Source organism: Rhinolophus sinicus, chromosome X (genome assembly GCF_036562045.2).
Source record: "Rhinolophus sinicus isolate RSC01 chromosome X, ASM3656204v1, whole genome shotgun sequence".
Lineage (NCBI taxonomy): Eukaryota > Metazoa > Chordata > Mammalia > Chiroptera > Rhinolophidae > Rhinolophus > Rhinolophus sinicus.
Genome location: NC_133768.1, coordinates 12,346,614 through 12,359,168, shown reverse-complemented (window position 1 = coordinate 12,359,168; position 12,555 = coordinate 12,346,614). Strand labels below are relative to the sequence as shown.

The 12,555-nt window shown below is 35.9% G+C and overlaps 1 long non-coding RNA gene across 1 annotated transcript in view; it reads left to right on the top strand.

Moving 5' to 3' along the window:
- The window catches only part of LOC141569669 (uncharacterized), a 118,558-nt gene extending 106,611 nt beyond the window's left edge, over positions 1-11,947 (top strand). The window contains exon 4 of the long non-coding RNA XR_012493405.1: positions 11,595-11,947. This is a non-coding gene — a long non-coding RNA (uncharacterized LOC141569669). The remainder of the gene's footprint in view (positions 1-11,594) is intronic.
- Positions 11,948-12,555: the final 608 nt, after the last annotated feature.

The following is a 12,555-nucleotide window of genomic DNA, read 5'->3' as shown; positions in this document are numbered from 1 at the left end:
AAATAATTCATGCCCTTTATAAAATTTTTGGAAAACCCTGATTTTATTGGGAAATATAAAAGCACTGTAATTAATATTGCAATATATTTATTGCATGTATGTTATGCCAATTTTTTTTACTAAGCATAGTTTTTCTTTCAGTTTTTATGACATCCCTAAGAGGAACAACAGGGTTAGAGATAAAATCTTTCCAACAAATTGTAAACTCTGTACTAGCTAGTAAGCTATTGTCTCTCACGGAAGCCAATGCTGGATCTCCAATATGACACCATTCCCTGAGGCAAAGATATATATATATATCTTGTGGGTATGGGTTTTCTTTTCCTGCCTGCAATGCTTTTGCAGGCTCAGTAGTCAGTGGGTTGAAGATTTTATTCACCATCGAGGTATTCAATAGCCAAGGAACTCATCTCACAGTGTAAAAGAATGTGACATTGAGATCATACGTATGGAATATAGTGGTAAGATCCCATCACTCAGAAGTAGTGGCCTGTTAGAAAAGTAGAATGGCCCACTGAAGACTGTTATGGCACCCATCGGAAGACAAAATCCTGAAAAACTGGGATTACCTTAGGGGTACGTGCTTTGAATCAGCAATGAAACCAGATACAATCAACCAGTTAGTTTTTCTCCTTAGTGTATATAGCATTAATATTATAACCCTCACAACAACCTGGTAGGTAGGTACTATTATTATCCCCATGTTACTGGAACCAAGAAAGGTTCTGACCTGCCCAAGGTCACAGAGCTGGTAGGTGGTGGAGGTGGCATTCCATCCTAGGCAGCCAGCATCCTGAATACAGTGTTCTTAAACACTGTGCTATGCTGTAATGGTTGGAAATTTTGTTTTATGATGTCACCCTTTGGTGATCTCTGTAAATGGGTAAATGGTGGTACGGATCTATTCTATGTTGATAAGAAAAATCAGGAAATTTAGATTGTTAGTTCTTGTTTATTTTTTCCATTTGCCTATTTTGAGATCAAATCAGTTAAGAATTTCATGCCCACTGAGAAGAACAGCTCTTTGACATCTAGATCAGTGAGCTTTCCTGTTTCTGTATTTATCCTTGAATCATGGCTGCAATTTTAGAATTGGAGTTATTAAGTTCTCTGTGTGTCTGCATGTCTGTGTGTCTAGAATTCAGAAAGCTCTTTACTTTTTGTTTGTGTGTACAATGTCTTCCTATCTCTGGAGAATACTAATCAATTAGATTATACAGTATCTCAAGTTAAAGGGGCTCTGTTTTGAACTTCTTGAAGTCTTAATCTGTATTAGTTTATAAACATAAATAAGTATATATAGAAATTGAATATTTCCCCAAATTTCAGAAAACAAGGACATTGAATTTCAAATACTTTAAATGTGCTAAAAAGTTTTTTAGGAAAAGCTAACTGAAAAATGTTTTTTAAGAGTCCAAATTCATGTAATTTTGACAAACAAGACTAGTTGAATAATTTTGGTTTAAGAAAAACAGCTATATCTTCTCTGATTTATCAGTGTAAATACATTTTTATTCTACTTGTATATGTTTTTCTTAAACGTGTACAGATCAAATAAGCTGACACTACTTCTACTTAATGTTTAAGATTATGAAAAATGTAAATTTGTGTTAACAAAATTGAGTCATTCTGAAAAACGTTTGATTTCAGCTATAGTTATGTTTTGTAGTATGTCAGCTTAAAGATAATTTCAAAGATCTTAAAGTAGCTTAAAATTTGGGGCTGATGTTAGATTGACTTAATTAATGACTCACCATTGACTACCTAGGTCACATAATTACCAGGCATAATTTTATGTTTATAAACTTTTGCTTTTTATATATGCCACAGAGAGGTTGTATCGTTGGGCCATGTCAATGAATGTTTCATTTTTGCCACTTTGAGAAGGTGTAAAAGGGAAGTGTGTGGCTGCAGAAACTTGTACTATGAGCTTTGCCTCTTTGCTAAAATGCTTGTGCAAGACAAAAGTTCTCAATTATCCATCCCTCCTTTTATTCTTCATGAAATTAGTTACTTTCATTAAAGGTTATAGTTAATATAAATGGTTGAAACTACTCTAGGAGAAATAGTGACTGAAAAATAACACTGCCACAGTGCACCTGCCACTGTTTTTCAAGGAAGAAAGGGTACTTTGGTTTTAATGCAGTATTATTCAGTTTCTCTTTTTTTTTTGATGTCTGAACCTCTTCATATGTGTAAAATTTTATTGAGGACCCAAAAGAACTTGTGTATGTGGATTAACTATCAATACTTACTGCATTAGAAATAAAAACTGAGTAAATTTTAAAACACTTACTTGTTGACTCTTTTAAAGATAGTAATTATGAGCATATTGTGTATTAATAACATCTTACTACTATAACGAAATTACTGCTTACCTTGCAGAACCCCTAAGATCTGTCTTAAAGGGTCAGTTTGTTCCAGAATATGAAAGAGCTAATGAAGGACAAAATTTGGAAAGTAAATTTTATTTATCCTGCTTTGTAATACCTGAGTCTGAAAAAAAGTTATGAAATGTGTTAAAATCTTGGTAAAGCATGCTCAGTTTTTATGAGCATATTTCCTTGGTTTACTGCTTATTGCCTTTGCCTGTAATATGAGGGATATTTTTTACTTTCTAGACAGCAGAGATTCTGTCTAACCAGAATAATTTCCTGCACTTTATATTGACTTTATTATATACTTGAGTACTAAAGAAAACAACAAAGGTTTCTCATTCCTTATGTATAAAAGAACTAAGATTCTTTACAATCATGTTACCTTCTTTTTTTACTTTAAAGTGTTTATTGACACTTTGATTAAATATAGAACCAAATATTGTTTCTCAGGCACCCATACTCCTACCTTAATCAAGTATCCAAGTCTCCTGTTTAAACTTTAAAAATTTTTGCCTTCTCCAAATCAGATCCTAAATAGAGAAATAGTTAAATAAATCTTTCAGAACATATTTTACACGTAAAACTATCTCTGATTTCTTCAAGGTCTTCTGGAAAATCACAAAAGTTTGTTTCTTTTACCTTCCAAAAAAGAGAGGTGCTAGACATATTAGGTTTATTTATTAGTTAACTACTGATGAGTTACTTGGGAAGAGTAGTTAAATGAGAAGAGATACTCAGCCATCCCTAGCTTAAATTTGCTTAAGTAAGTGTCATTAATATATTTAAGAAATTATGTGCTTTATGGGAAGTTTCTAGAGATTCATGGATTCCCTTACTGTCCGTGTTATGTTTCTATTTCTCAAAGTCCTGATCGTACTTTGCCTGATATTAGGCAATAACAGTATAGTGTTATCAGTCATACTTTCAGATATTAAAAATGCTAACTAGACCATAGCCTTACTTCTTTAATTAAATCTAGCATTTTCTAGGCCAGTGGATTTCAATTGGGGATACACATCAGATTTACCCATGAAGTTTTATAAAAATACGGATATCAAGAACCTACTCCAGACTTATTGAATCTTTTTAACTTGATGTGCTTAATATACGCTTAGAATATTCTTGGCATATTATATACATTGTCTTTCAGAATTAATATATATCTCAAGATTTTTTTCCTTTTAAATAATTATGTTCACCTTTTTTTGCTCATCCATTTGTATACATCAAATGTAACATTCGTTAGCTTTGTTGAAAATAGGCATAATCATTTTGTTTCAAGACATTTTGTGTACATTTTTAGAATGACTTTATTATTTTTGCTTTTCATGACCCAGAAACAACCTAATTTCCTCGTCACTTGCATTATTCTTATTATAAACTCTCATTAGATCATTTCACATATGAAAAGTAATAAAAGTTTGTTTTCAGCGAAGGTCTCTTTGCAAATAGTTTTTGTTTTATTCTAATTCTTGCCTGAAGGCTCGTGTTTGAGTTTCCAACAAAAAAGGACCATCTCAGAGCCTTGTGAGAAAGGTAATTCAAATTATTGACACTTTGATAAAAGGATCCTTGGGTTCAGGTTTCTGATGGCATCGCTTAGACAACTTAGAGATCATATCAGTGCACTGAGTCAGGACTTCCAGAACTCTTGTTCATGAGGAAGCAGATGGTTTCATGACCCTACTGACCCAAGATCCATCATCACAAGAACTCATTATATAAGTACCAAATGAACTGATAAGAAAAATTTAGAGTGGTTACTTGTTTGGAATAAAGTTGATATTTTTAATGGGTTTTTTTCTAGATTATATAAGAAAGACCTTTCTCTTTATTTTTTAAATTAGTTTCAGACGTACAAAGCAATGTAATAGTTAGACATTTACACCCCTCACAAAGTGATAACCGCTCCCAATCTACTACCCCTCTGACATCGTATATGGCTGTCACTATACCATTGACTATATTCCCTATGCTGTACTTTTACATCCTGTGACTATATACAGAGGGTGCCAAAACAATGCATACACATTTTAAGAAAAATAACTGTATTAAAATTGTAATACTCAATATATACTGATAACAAAAGATGAATACAAGTCATGTGCATACATTTTTTTGGCACCCCCAGTGTGTGTGTGTGTGTGTGTGTGTGTGTGTGTGTGTGTGTGTGTGTGTACAAGATTGTAAGACAATGTTATTGTAACTTTTTCCCAGAGAGTAAGAAACAAAAAATGCGAACTGAAGGAAATATTGTTCTCTGGGGAGTTTGGGCAGAATTTTAAAACAATAAAATTTCTTGGTTGAAACAAAGATGATAGGATGTTGCTCATAATATTTTGGGAGCCAATGTTACATTTTATTTATGCTTAAAAACAATTTGAATGAATAGAATATTATTCTTCTCAAGTTCCACTTGGGGTTAACATGTACATTCTTTTTCTCACATAAAGACAGTGTTAAACTCTTGCTTTACACTGAGTAATCTAAGCTTGGATTAATTTCAAGAAGATGGAAAGTATTTCTGTACATTGGCACAATAGTTTGACTTCACTGGGTTCACTGAAAATCAAATGAGATCGTGGATGTAATTATAATTTGAAATGCCAGATTTATACAAATGTCAGGTCATGGTTTGGATCCCTTCGGTCTCTCCCATCCATCGTCCTTTACTCTGACTATGTACAACCTTGCTCTTCACCATGGGTCTTCTTGACTCTGGATCGGATTAGATACTCCCTTCAAAGCTTTCTTGATTTTTTTGTTTTTGTTCAACTCTATACATTGACTATGTGTCAAATATTACACTTGATAATCTTGTGTTGTAAGTTATTTGTTTATATGTAGACTTCCTCTATTAGACTTTGAGCTCTTTGAGGCAAGTGATGATTTTTAAATTCATGTTTGAATATCTAGTGCTGGAGTTTCACTTCCCAGATGTTGGCATAAGCTCCTAATAGACCTAATCTCCCATGGATAAAAACTATAAATTCTGGGCAAATTATAAAAAACAATTACATGAAAGCTCTGGAGAATAAACCAAGTTAGGCAGATTTTACAGGGAAGTTCAAATTTGAAACAAACAATTAGCACATTGAAAGTTCCCAGTTTTTGAAGTTTTGGCCCAATGGCAGGCTGTGATCACAGTACGGTGCTATCTTGACCTGCTTTCTTTCTGGCCTGGGCAACCAAAGGACAGAACTCACAGAGGCCACAGCTGCTGGAAAGTGCAGGGAGGCCAAGAAAGAAGAGAGGCAGAGCAGATAAACATCAAATTCTACATTGAAACCTTGCTCACAGTCTGACTCCCGGACTTCACATGCATGGTGAAGACTCAAAGAAGCTTGTAGCTGAGGCTAAAGAAACTAAACTGAGATATAAGCTGATACCAGGGGCAGAACAGAATTTTCAGTTAAATCTCTGCACAAAAAGTCATCCATGCTCTTTGGAGGAATTTAACAGAATTCAGAGTCTCTACAACATAACTTTTAATTACAACCCAAAATTACTTAACCTACAAAACGCCAAGAAAATAGGACCCATTCTTAAATGAAAAGACAATCAATAGATGTCAATCCTGTGATGACTGAGACATTTGGAATTATCAGATATGAACTTTAAAGCAGCTTTATAATCGTGCTCAACAAGGTAAAGAAAAATACAATCACAATGAAATAAAAGATAGGAAATCTCAACAAAGATACAGGAATTTTCTTTGGGCCCTTTATTATGTTGGTTAAGCAGCCTCTAGAGTTGGCCACCTATCCTAGCCTATTCTTGTTTCTCTTCCTATTACCTGCCTAGTATTTCAAATTCATATTTCAAAAACGGTATACATTTAACTCTCTAGTAGTAGAATAATATCTCACAATTTATGACTGATATTTTTTTCAGACCTACCTCCATTGAATGACTAACCCACACATGATGAAATATCACAATATTTTCTGAGTGTCAGGGAATTGCTTAATCAAATAAGTTTTGGTCTCTGCCCAGTCGCTTTTATTCAATCTGGTTTGGACATTATTCTCATAGAGTATATCATTTCTATCTAAACAGACTTCTGGAAAAGAATGTGTTTCTCCCATAGACTTAAGCCAAAATTACACCCAGAGGTGTATTATATTGGGAAATTAATTTATCGATTAGCTGAACATAGCCCACTTAAAACTTAAATCCCAGAAAACTTTCTTTTACCATTCTTTGAGTTTAGAGAATAAATACAGCTATTTATAAATGACACTGCCCCTCACTGATGATTTTAATATTGACATAAAATGAAGCTTGGACAAATAGCTTTATAACTTGGATGGAAGTGGAGGCAGGAGCTGTTAGTAATCTTTCTACGACCGCAATCATGGCTAGCCTCAAGATGAAGTTGAATGGATTAACACAAGGAAACTCAGTCCTTACTGATATGGGGCCACTAAATCAGACACTAGACTGTACAGTCATATGGACTAATAAAGTCACTTTGTTATTTGAACCAGTTTAAGTTAGGTTTTCTGTTCCTCACAGTTTCAATGAACCCAACTGACATACAAAGGCTTAAATTGTGGGGTTAGTTACGAACTCTTTTCCCTTTGACTTATGCAATGACATAATATCTTGCTTGAGTATGTGCTGCAAATGTCATGAAAAATAATTTAATACTGGAATTTTAAATTCTCCTTATATTCTGAAAACAATGTTTCTTGGAACACTTTTGCAATTTTTTTGTCACCATCTGTCAATGGATTGCAATTAATGCAAAACAATCTGAATTTTTCCCTATCGTTCAGTGACATACAACTTCTTTCAATATTGCTGAAGTGTTCTTTTGATTTCTTGTCTTTACACATGCTGTTCCTTCTGCTTATAAATCTCTTTTCCCAATTCTTTGCCCAGCTAAGAGATAATGATGCTTTTATGATGCTACAGACTATATTCTCCCCAAATGCTCTGTATTCTCCTTTCATAATCCTTATTATTCCAGGAATTTCTTAATATCTTTCTTTCCCAATATGCTCCATAAGCAGGTTCCAAATGATAGGTTAAATTATTGTTTGCAATTCTTTACTAACTCCCTGTAATAGAATCCATGTGTTTAGCCACGTGATTTTGCAGTAGCTCCCATTAAAGTAAGTGGAGGATATATCCCTGCCTCAGTAACTTGGGTTTGGTCATGTGACTTGATTGACTTGATTTGACCAGCGAAATATGGGCAGAAATGGCAGTGTACAAGTTCTGAACCAAAGCATTAAATAGCATAGTACATCAGTTTAAGTCCAATCAGGGGACAGAAACTACACAGTAATTTGAATAGGGGAAGTTTAATATAATGGATTGTTGAACTATGATAGAGCAGTTACTGTAAAGATAGAAAGGGAACTCTAGGGACCGAAGAGAGAGCACTCAAGGAAGGACAAATTTGGAAGGGGGGTGCTTCCCAAGCACACGTTTAGATCTCATTGGAGCAGGTATGGCTGTAGCCCATTGGATGATGGAGGAGTTTGCTGGGTCGCCCTGGCCAGAGCTGGTCCACAGTAACCAGGTATCAGGAAACAACCCTCTGGGGTGCAGGTAAGCTGAGGCTGACGGTCAGGAGCACAGAGGGAGTCAGGGTAGCTGGAGGCCATTCACTGGCAAGATGGTACACAGTCTGTGATACATGGTATGTATGCTGGGACAGTTGTAGGAAACAGCTTCTGGGGTACCAGTGAGCCAAGACTTGTGGATGGGTATGCAAAGAAAGCTGGAGCACCACCGCCAGCTTGAGGTCTGGAGTGCACCAGTGTCCACATCAGGAGGATCATGTCTTGCAGATCACTGAGCCTGAGCCAGGCCATGAGAGCACTAAGTGATGGCACCCTCTCATCACATAGCTAGGACAGAGCACCACTAGATGTGTCTACACACATGCACCATGCAACAGAAGCAAGAAGCAAAACTCAGCACACTGGAACCAGGAAAAGAAGCCTCCTTCCCATGCAATGTTCCTCCACTGACAAAGCTTACTGTAAAGGACATGTTCGCTATAAAGAAAAAATGAGTAAAGAGTTCAGTCTACTCTTACAGAGCAGATACTGAAAGGTGAAATTGATAGCTAACTGGCATGCATTGCAAATTTCCACCAACTCCTTTGAGCTGCTACCCTCCATGAAAAGATCACGGCCCAGGGGTCATTTCTTCTTCAGACTGAGTCCTACAATGTGGAGCAGACATGAGCCCTATGAGGAGTTGGGCCTCGCCCAGCTGAGATGATTGGAATGACAGCCAACTTATAAACCCAAGAGTATTAAATAAATGTTCATCATAGCAAGCTGCTGAGATTTGAAGCTATTTGTTATACAGAAAAAAACCTAACTAATACATCTTGTTTTCCTCCACACCTCAGTGTTCAGTATATATATTTTTGAATGAATTGTTATTTAAACTTTGGAGTCACTTTCTAATTGCTTTGAAGGTTTAGCCCGGGTGTTGTTTCATGAGCTACAGGTTGAGTCACCATTTCAGGTACATAGCAGAACAGGAACAACATCATGAAGTATCTTACTGGATTTCAAATCTGATCTTTAAAAGAAAAATAAAAAAACTGAATGAAAAACCTAAACCCAGGAATTGTTTTTTTAACTTTTAAGTCCATGTGGCTCACTCAGTGTGGAGCTGTTATATGATGCAGGTAGGCCATTAGGTGGCTTTGGGGGAACAACGTGAAGGTGAATCAGAAGAAAACTAACCAGCCTTGTATGTGAGCCAGCTATTGCTCAAAGAGTGAATTTATGGATGAAGACAGAAAACAGATAATCAAAACATAGCCTCTACTTGTAGGGTTGCAACTATCATAACTTAATTTTATTTTCCAGTTTTTTCCTTCTGTTTGAGATCACAGCACACAGCATACTGTCATGTATAACTCACTAGTAGTGAAGAACTCTGTCCTTTCTTTCATTAATTATTACATTGATATTACTTTCATTACACCACAAAGAACCATCAATAGGCATTAGCACATTCTTCCGTCAATTCAAATTATTTTATAAATATTATTTTATATTTATTTATAATTATATAAATACTTTAAAAATATCTCTAGTATAAAGATAAGAATCCCTTTCAAGGATACCTGATAGAAATTTCAGCATGGTATTTCAAATGTGATTGTTGGTGTGGCCACAACTCCTGGCCATTGTTACTGGTGTACTGAAGAGTTTGGGGCTGCTTCTCACGGTGCATATAGTAGAGCTGCCCCTTAATTTGTGGCAGGACCTATGTTCAAGGAGCTTGTGATCACCTCTATGTCTGCCCTGAAACCTCATGCTCCAAATGAGCTGCTCTGTATCTGCTGTCACCTTGGACCTTGGGCTACTGCTGCTGTTCCTGCTAGTTCTTCTTCCAAATCATCCCCACTTTGCCATACAGGGGTTTGAGTTCGTTTTTCATAGTAGGTTTTCTTCCTTATTAAACACACTATTAAACTTCCCTCTGTCAGTGGTGTAGTCATTTATTTGTCTTCCAAGGATGTTCATGAAATTGTTTTCACAATAAAACCATACATTATATTAATATTATTTTAGGTCCATAACTTCTCTTTTAGACTTTTAAAGTTTCCTTTTTCTTTACTGTAATACTCACCTAAGAATCTAAAATTGGTTTCCATTTATTCATTTCCTCTTTTTTGAACTTATCTTTTTCTGAGCTGGAATAACATTTGATATGTGTCTCTGAACAAGGTTTTCAATGATATCACTTACAAACGAAGGCTACAAACAGAATGTAGACCTAGATAGAATTTTAGACATAATTTTCTCCCTCTTCCTCCTTTTGCAATTGAGGTTAAGAGAAGTAAAGTGACCTGCATTAGGTTACATAGCTAGATGGTGGCAGATTTCGGACCAGGACTTAATAACTCTTTCTTCTCTCCCAGTTCTTCTTCCACTATATTATGCCACAGAATGAGAAAATGGGAGAGCAGGAAGGGGTGTTAGGCATCACTCTATCTAACCATACTCTTTTGAAGACAAGACACTGATGCCAGGAAAATTTGGACATTTGGCATGGCACTGATATTCTCGACCTTCCAGTAAACATCCCAGAAGGGCCTGCTTGTTCTTTTAAATCTCAAAGTAAGAAGCACTTCAGCAAATCTCCAACCCAAGGGACTGACTTGGTGAGACAACTCACTAAGGGCATCTGTAGCTCATACCCTCATGCTTGTTAGGAAGCTGAGCCATCCTCACCAGCAGGCAGAAGGAAGAGGTATGCTGGGAAATGTCTCCCACCAAAATTTCACCCCCAACATATGCTTTTTGGGAGATTAATTTTGGGGGTACTGAAGGCTTCATTCTCTCTTTCAGAATTCCCTATTAAAATGTACACAATCCTAAAGAATCATTTTGAGTCATTTCAGATGTTATTAGCTAAGACTTCAATGGTTTTTCCTGAGAGAAGGGCTCCCTAGATGTGCTTTTGTAATAAAGGAAGGGAACCAGGAGAAAAGAGTTCTGAAACAAGATGTTTTTTCTTCAAATCAAGCTCCCTAAAGCACACATGGGACCGAGTTAGATTGAAAACCTTGCTGCTTTGCAGAGGCAACTGTTGTTAGGAAGTACAACCACGTTAAACAGTTGTACCTAAATTATTCAAAATGTGGGTAGAATCCCTAGATTTTCTCCTCAATCTCATTTTGCAACTGCTAGTGATCCCAAAAAAAGGGAAGGGGAAACATGAGAGCTGAGGCTTAAGTGAAATAATCTAAACACATTCTTGATTTTATTTGCAATCTACATATTTCATCAATTCTAAGATGCACTCCTCCTCCCCATTTGAACATTTCTGAAATCAAGATGTGTCTAGTGGTTGTGGTATCTTAGAATCATTGGCAGCCAGGTGGTCACCTGCATGAATGGGCACCAGCTTGATCATTATGTATATATTGTTGTTATTTCAATTAACTTATATATGCTGTTATTACCACACATGTTAAATTTCACTGGTATTTAAAATATCTTCCACTGATTATTCTAAGATTCGGTAACGAAACATTAAGAGATTGTAGAGTGGCAGCAAAACAAAGCATCAGGGTGTAAATTTAATATTAGTGAAACAAATAGCTGTCATTGAAGGAATGATGACAATTTCACATTTTGTTTCCATGCAATGACCAAGTGTTTGATGGGATCTAGGAAAGAAAGATAATCACAGGTAGATAAAACTCTGTTCCATTTTGTTATTCAGGTTTATTGAAAAAAGTATGCCTCTACCTCACCAAGCAAGACTGTACCAACATCATCATTTGCAGAATGGGTGCTGGCAGCTTGGAAGAAAATCTTGAGGATAATAGTGGAGCACCATCTTAAGAAATCCTGGATTGCCAATGCTCTCGGTGGCACAGAGGACAAGATCATATGTATCCCATGGTATAACACAGATATAAAAACAAAACATGGACATGGAAATTCTGTGTTGAGAATTGATTTAAAAGAATTGGACGATTAATTTGAAAACTCCCTAGGAATTAAATAAGTGTATTTCATTCATATTTCCATTTCGATGTATGCATAATAGTGAACATGATTAAAATCTAAGTTTAAAAATCTAAGGATAAAAAGTGTTTTCAAAAATTTTACCATCAAGTTTCTAAGTAATTAGGAAGCATTATGCCATAATTTAATTTGAACCACTTTTTTTTTTTAGTATTACATAAATAATGGTGTACGAGTATCTTATAACTGATGATGCAGGGGAAGAAAACTTTTCCTTCTACCCTTCTAGGTTCTTCAGCTGATCTAATCATCAAATTAACAAAGGCAAATTAACAGGAGAAAACACATTTAGATACATACATATGGGGCCCCATAAGAATATGAGGCTCACAGGCAGGTATGCAATTGAGGCTTACCTGCCATCCCTGAGCTAAGGAGAAGGAGGGAGGGATCTGTGACTTCAGAGGGAAAGAAGAAAATTCACAAAAAGATGAGAAGAGCAAATGTTTTATAAACAAATGTTTGCCATACTGTGAAGAGACAATGAGACACAGAGAGGAATTTAAACAAACAGGACCTGCCTGGCTTTTCCCAACCCCCACACTTAGCCCATACTCTTTGTAGTCACTTTAGGTGACAGCTGTCTTCCTGGACCATGCCCTTTATCTAAATTATTTTAGGCGGTTAAGGGGGAGATAAAAAGCTCTTCCTAA